This window comes from Haplochromis burtoni, unplaced genomic scaffold (genome assembly GCF_018398535.1).
Source record: "Haplochromis burtoni strain Fernald_Lab_line unplaced genomic scaffold, NCSU_Asbu1 Contig_86, whole genome shotgun sequence".
In the NCBI taxonomy this organism is placed as follows: domain Eukaryota; kingdom Metazoa; phylum Chordata; class Actinopteri; order Cichliformes; family Cichlidae; genus Haplochromis; species Haplochromis burtoni.
The window spans coordinates 1,890,377-1,897,797 of NW_024582447.1; the positions used below are offsets into that span (position 1 = coordinate 1,890,377).

The window sequence follows — 7,421 nt, forward strand, 5'->3', positions numbered from 1 at the left end:
ACACACACACACACACACACACACACACACACACACACACACACACACACACACACACACCCTTTTTCTAATCACACACAGGAAATGGGCTCCCGTGCAAACAAGGAGCGCCTGGCCGTTGTAACCCAGGATGGCGTTTGAGGACTTGAAATGTTCTCTCGTGGAAGAAGCAGAACCTGAGTTATCTTTGTCCTTCTTTGGTTCTGCCTTGTTTCATTTATTTTAATCAGTTTATCTGTGTGTTGGTCATGTCGTCCATGACGTTTACATTGGAGTGAAACAACAACAACATGTCGTAAAGTTCGGGTGTTGAAAAATAAACTCACACCTCGAACTTTGGCATACTGCATGTGAAAGTGAAAGCCGAAGTTCTGAAAAAAATATCAAGAGATACTGCATAAATCATAAAAGGATGATAAAGGCACAGTAAATGACACATTGTGTGTTTATGAGGAATTTATTGGAGGAAAACCCCTTAACAGGGATTTCTGCCCTGTTTCACATAGTTAATGTTGTGTTAACACACTGTGCATGTAATGAAAACTAAATACATGCTTTTACTATTATAGTATGAGGGGAAAATAAATAATCTTGGTCTGAAAAAGCAGATAAGGTAACATTAAAACTAATTTAATACAAATGTATCCTCACTTTCCACTTTAGTGGTGTTTCTGTGTGCTCAACATTAGTCATTTTAGAGGCTTGTGCTTACGGTGCAGCTGAATTGTGTCTTGTTTAACTGAGAGATTTTTCTAATATTTTGTCCATCCCATAAAAGCAAGTTTCCATAATGCCATAAATTTCAGTGGCTGCACGAAAGCTGAGTTTATTGCAGGGATTTTTGCAGTAGACTGCATTTACTGCATTGCAGTAGAGCTAGGTGTACTTTTTTTTTTTTTTTTTTTTTTTAAATACAAGTCAGACATTTATAAGACATTTTCCTGATACATTAAAAAGTAAAAAGTCAGTTTAAACTTGTGTAAATGACACATGATGTAAGGAAGGGGGAAAACTGTATTAGGAAGCAAGTTCAGTACACAAAGAATATCTTTTCCCTATCGGGCTTTACTCCAGATACGTTGATAATCCCACTGTTTAAGATCATAACAATATATTACAGCTTAAAGAACAATATAAGAAGTTGTTTTAACATTATTTGCAGCAAACAATTCAAAAATCAAGGAGTAAAGATGCTCCTAAAAATGTGTTTCTTTTCATGCAAATTAAACTTGATTTAAGGGAAAGAAAAACAACTGAACTGGGGTTTGTATTAGGAACCAAGTTTAGTATCCCAAGGCTATCTTTTCCTTATCTGGCTTTACTTATCTGGATAACTGTTTACAGATGATAACACTATATTACTGCTTATAGAACAATATAGGCACTTGTTTTACGATTACTTGCTGCAAATGGAGGGAAGGAAAAATCACAGAGATGGCTCCTAAAAATGTATTTCTTTATTAATGCTCCTCAGCGAAAGCCAAAAAAGACATCTAGACCCTATTACTACATGCACAGTGAGGTCCATGGGCCATCGAAGGAATGAATTCACTATTTTAGGGTGAACTGACACTAAAAACCCCGGTGTTACCTTGCTAACCCCCTAAAACTTCTTTGTAGTAGAGCCCTCAGGTGTCTGATAGGTAAGTCACCAACACGCATTCTGAAGGAAGTTCCACCTCACACTGTTTCACTTAATTCTGCTGAGTAGAATGATGAATTCTCCACAACCTGTGTGTATAAAGGGAAGCAAGTGGGTGTGATGGATGAGCAGGAGACAGCTGTTTTTAGTTTTCCTTGGTTATGGGCTGGCTAACCATCTGAACTTCCTTCACACACGCAACAAATACGCAACTCAACAGCACACACAAAAGCAGACAAACATGGGTTTATAATTTCTTTGGGACCATAAAAAATGTGTCAAATCTGATCAGTGAAGTCATACGTTTCTATTATAATCAATTTCATTAATCACACACTCTCGTTTTGTTATGCTCAGCAGAATTACACATTTGGTTTACGGCAGTGCTGTAATGTCATGAATCGTGAGAATGTCAGATGATTCAGCAAAACCCGTGTTATACGGCTGCTTTCCTCAGTCGAACATGACATGGCTGAGCGCAGAGCTGCTGGATTATCTCCTTCCTCCGGAGTAAAGATGTGAAAGAACAAATAGACTCATGGAAAGGGGTTGAGAGTGGCAGGATCAAGTAAAAGGCAAGTGCTCTGTGTCTGTCAGAAGGTACTTACATGATCAAACAGTATTTGAGTACATCACTTGCCACCCTTCCTTAGTTCAGCCTAGGTTAAATAAAGGGAAACTGCTTTACAGTCTCTTATATAAAGTGGTAGGAGAAGTAGTCTTTTTTTGTTTTTGTTTTTTTCCAGTGATGGCACCTGTCGTACTTTGATAATTAAATCAAAACCGAAAACTTTTTCCTACCTTGGATAGTTTATCTTACTTTATCTTAACCAGCTGCCTTTCCGCCATGTACCTGCATCAGTAATTTCCATCCACCGTTTGCTCTTCCTGTCATACGGAGTGCTCTGAGTCACTTGTTTACATTTGGGTCGCGTGTCGGCAGCTGCTCGTATCTCCTCTTGACATACCTTCTTACCCCTGTTGCACACATTGGCTTGTTTTCCCCTTAAAGTGGTGAAACAAGTTTGTTTCCACCATTCCAGAAACAGTTTTTTTGCATATTTTGCCAACTACTCTGCTGGTTGTTGAAGTAGCTCTTTTTTAGGTGCTCATCAGCATGAGCAGAAGCTGACACGGGGCTCTCGGCCTCAGACATGCCTGGCCTTGTTGTTGTTGTTGTTGTACACGCTAACAAGCATAAAAGTATTGTGTCTGTATCATTGATATTGTGATGCTTTTGAAAACCTTTGTCATGTAAGGATACTGATGATATCGCAGATACACCAGTTGCTAAAATATATATATTTTAAAAAATGAACCTCGCTCAGCCATGGCCTTGAAGCTCCCACATCAGCATGTTGTAGCTCATTTTCTTTGATCCATTAGACCTAGACAGAGGGTAAACACAATAGGTTTTTTTGAAGCGTGGAATCATTTTCTTGCTAGAACAGGCATCCAGGAAATGAAAAGAAATATTGAGCGGGTGTAAACTTATTTTTGTGCTTCTGGGGTGGTTCATGCTTAACAAAGTCTGAGAACCACAGATTTTAGAGGATTTGTGTTGTTCTTTTTAATCATTCATAAAAACTAGTGTCAACTACACAAGTATTTTCCATTTCCCTTTTTGTGGGCAGAACAGTTACAAATCAGAGCTTGCTTTCTTGTTTATGAGCCTGCTCTCTCTTCATCAGGATGGCATTTGTGAATTAGATTCTCAGACTTTACATTGTTCTTCATTTTCCATGTCTCGAAACTCAAGCTTGTTATGTCGTAAATAATGTTCCCTCTCTGATGTACAGTTACAAAAGTGAGCGTCCTGCTGCTGCTTACAGTTTCCAGCAGTGTTCCCTTTCTCTTTCGGCCCAGTCCTCTACTTCATTTCTCAGCCTTTCCCTCTCATCCTTTAAATTCAGTCCAGACTCGGGTCTTAAATCTGGATTCTCTGCGCTTAACCAAACATATGGAATGCTACTGTAGTGGAATGCTGTGTGTGTGTGTGTGTGTGTGTGTGTGTGTGTGTGTGTGTGTGTGTATGTGTGCACACATGTTTTGAAGCAGATGAGAGCTTCTAGGATGATGATGATTATGATAATGGTGCGTGTGTGTGTGTGTGTTTACCAGTGCCTCCCCAGAGAACTGAATAGGGCCTTCTGTTGTCGTGGCCAAACATTGCTTGTCTGCTCATGCATGAGTCTATTGCAAAGCCTCAGAATGTGCCCCAAATCTGAGCAGTTAGCTCATTCTTAGCCTCTTAGCTTGACTGTGAACGATCTCCCTTACAGTGACTGCTTTGTCAGCCCGGCCGCCGGCCCCGGGCTTTGTCAAGTGCCAAAGATAACAATGGCGAAAGATGGCATGAGTGTGTGTGTTGATATAATGATGACCAGTGCTTCCATTTTTACTAACCTCACGCCCTCTCTGTGTGTTTTAACCACAGGATGGAGAGTTTGTGGAGCTTGATTTGCTTTAGAGGAAAGGATGCATCTTAAATTAAGTAAGTTGTGGGAAGTTCTTTGTGATTTTTAGGATTTCTGCCAGTGTGTACAAGCCCTGCAGCCCAGCAGGCCTGCACTTACACTCCTGCCAATCTAAGCAGATTTTTTTTTTTTTTTTTTTTAAAGACATAATCTGTAATCAGGAAGTTGTCTAATATAGCCTCTTAACCCACTGTTCTTGTTAACTATTTTACACAAATAAGCATTGAGTGACCAGGCAGATGTTATGACCCAATACCGTTTTATCTGCAAGGCTGATACGTCTCCACTTGTGTGAATAAAGTCAACTGCAATTTCGTGCTCTCCTTCTCGTCCTCTAGTTCATTCCTTTTCATGTCTAAAGTGGAAAATAAACTATTTGGTGTTTCTCTTCAGCCCTTTCCAGTTTACAGCTCATACGGCAGCACTTCTTCTTTGACACATAATTACCAACTGACATTATAGTGGATGGATAGCACCATTAGTTGAGTGCAACATTGAGTTGTGCCAAATCAACCTCTTCTGAGATTGTCAGGCTTGCTGTTTTCTCGCGTTCTCAGCAGCTCCGGGGACAGAAGTAGTGAAGTTTAGTTTATTAGTTAAGTTTGAAGTTGAGTCAAAACCTACCAGAGTATTGCAGTTGGTATTTAAATGCTTTAGGTCACTAACCGTGTTAGACAGCTTCTCAGTTTCAGGCTAGTCTGGTTAAACTCTCACATCTTTCCCTTCACTTCTTCTCCTCATCCTCCAGTCTTGCCTACTTTTCTTCCCTTCCTTTCCCCCTCCTCCTTGCCTCCTCGCCTCCTCAACCCCTCCTCTACTCTTTTGTGAGTCTGTTTCCTGTTGGGCACAAATGCCGGCGCCGCATTTCCTTCCCTATAGCCTAAAGTAACACAGGAGTGGTACATACATGTACAGTTGCAAAAAAAAATGCAATTTCCAGTAAAATACGGTTTGATATTCACTGAGGGCAGCGGAAAGGACAAATGGTGTGACTAATAACACACAAGCACATAGAGGGATCACTCAACGTAAGTGAACCTCTAAATCTTCAAAAGCTACTGTGAGTCAGGTTTGAAATTAAAAAGATCAAACACAGTGCACAATGCAATGCTCACAGGAAGCGGGACCTGTATGAGCACCAAAACATGAAGAAAAAAAGATGAAGAATGCTGAAGGGGACAACTTCAAGGCAGCAGTCCCTTTTCCTGAAGTGGTTGAGAGGTCTGTCCACGGTTTAGTTTGAAATGTACGTTTTGCAATGGCAAAATCAGATTACTGATATTAACCCAACTGAGATGTTGTGACCTCAAGGCATCCCAGAAATCCTGCTGAACTGAAACGGCCTCGTAAGGAAGGATGTTCCAGAGTTCCTCCTCGCTGTTGTGCAATTCTCATAAGAAGCTGCAGAAAATATATAAAGGAGGCTGTGTGAGTAACTCAATCCAAGAAATGATATCTTCAATGAAGATCAGGTCACATTTTATTATGAGTCATAGCAGACAGCCAAAAGGATTCGCAAACTTTATCTTCAAACTTCATTCAGTGCTCAGTGGGTGTGTGTGGGTGTCTGCGTTCTTACGTCAGATTAGTCAGCAGACAGTGTGTATCACTGTCTTATCACATCTCCTCTGCTGTCTGCTCCCACAAGTGTATAAGGTCAATATGTGGCCAGGGCGTGTTCTGTGTGTCTAAACCGAGCTGCCATTAAACATGTTTATTATTCTGAATGGTAATCCTAAAACTGACCATTAAAACCAACATTAAAACAGGAAACTCTGAAGGCACTTCCCCATCCTATTAACATCTCTCACTTACAGGAGCATGATTCTTTTAATTTATGAATGATTTATGCTTTGCACTCAGTTTAGTTTATCATTTGTTTTTGTTTTTTTCCTTGATGTACTTTTGCAATCTGCAGTCACACGCTGCTCTTAGTTAGAGCGAGACGATCTGTAAGTACCGCATCATCCCACGGGGACGCACATCTCCTCTGAAACACGTCATCATTTTACCTTCTGCTACATCTCCTCTTCTCCCTCCTTCTCTCCCCTCTTCCTGCAGCCACTGCTGCATTCCTGCTGCAGTAATCCACTCTGTCATCTACCTGCTCTGCATTCTATACAGTCATTCCCCTTGTTTCTCTCCCTCTCTCTCATCTTAATCTGCTTTTTCTCTGTTGCTCTCTGTCATTGCTTCTCTTCCATTATTGCACACTTTTCACTCTGCACATTTATTTCGTCTGAGCTCCTCTGCTGTGTCTCTTCTCCCTGTGTCTTTCTTTTTCTTCTTTCTCCCCCTTCTCATCACAGAGCCACTGAGGTCTCCATTCAGCCGCAGCGGGCTTCTAATGCCAAGGCTCAGGCTGATGAAACACTGCCAAGCTCTGCCAAGCAAACTCTGTGTGTGCGCGCCCTGTGTTAGGATGGGAAAACGGTGAATGAACAGGATGCGGAGCAGAAGGTGGAACGGCTGTATGTTAAGAGCTATTGATGTGTCTGAATGAATTGACCGTGATTGTCTATTAGCTACCGCGAGGCTTACGCTCAGAAAATTTCCAATTCATAATCGCAGGAGACTTTGAGGATCAGCTGTCATTTCCCCCTCTTGTCAGTGCAAGGGGAAGGACACAGAAGTGCAGCAGGAAAGCAGGGGTAATACAGTGAAGGTGAAGGGAAGGAAATTGAAGGAAAGCAGTGACAGAAATGGGCGACTGGGGTGGGACATTTAGAGGTCACATGAAAGCAGATGATGGTAGCAGAGACTGATGACAAAGGAGAACAATAGCTGGGGTGATGAAAGAAAATAATGTATAGTAATCAATTATTATTGATGTCCTTGGCCTTTTTGGAGAAAGGACAATTGCTGCCTCTGTAGATTAGTTCTATTCATATAATTTCTTCATTAGTTTCATTAGTAATTGTCAATCACTTTGAGATCAATTCATGATTTCTTTATTGTGTAATTCCTTTATGTGAGTGTTTACACCACAAATCTTAAATGGAAATGCATTTTTGTGGCCCTCCCTGTAACACGTGGTGCAGAGTTACACGTTGCTCAGTTTGTCTAAAGACACTTTCCTCCCAGTGACACTGCAGAGCATTAAGTGCTATGTAAATATTTAAGTGTGTGAGCAAGGGAGGGCACGAGACCAGTCTGTGCCGAAACCAGTAAGAGTTAATATGGTTGACTAATTATTAGAGATGGCACGATACCAGTTTTTTATGTCCGATACCGATACCGATATCATAAATTTGGATATCTGCCGATACCGATATGAATCCGATATAGTGTTTTTTAATCAA

The 7,421-nt window shown here is 40.9% G+C and overlaps 1 protein-coding gene across 3 annotated transcripts in view; it reads left to right on the forward strand.

The window, feature by feature from the left end:
- Window positions 1-7,421, forward strand: part of luzp1 (leucine zipper protein 1) — a 51,704-nt gene that overhangs the window by 15,619 nt on the left and 28,664 nt on the right. Inside the window, exon 2 of one of the 3 annotated variants that reach the window (XM_005925630.2) lies at window positions 4,080-4,136. The exons of the other annotated variants lie outside the window; for them this stretch is intronic. The gene's annotated coding sequence lies outside the window, so the exon portion shown is untranslated. The remainder of the gene's footprint in view (window positions 1-4,079; window positions 4,137-7,421) is intronic. 3 annotated transcript variants of the gene reach the window in all.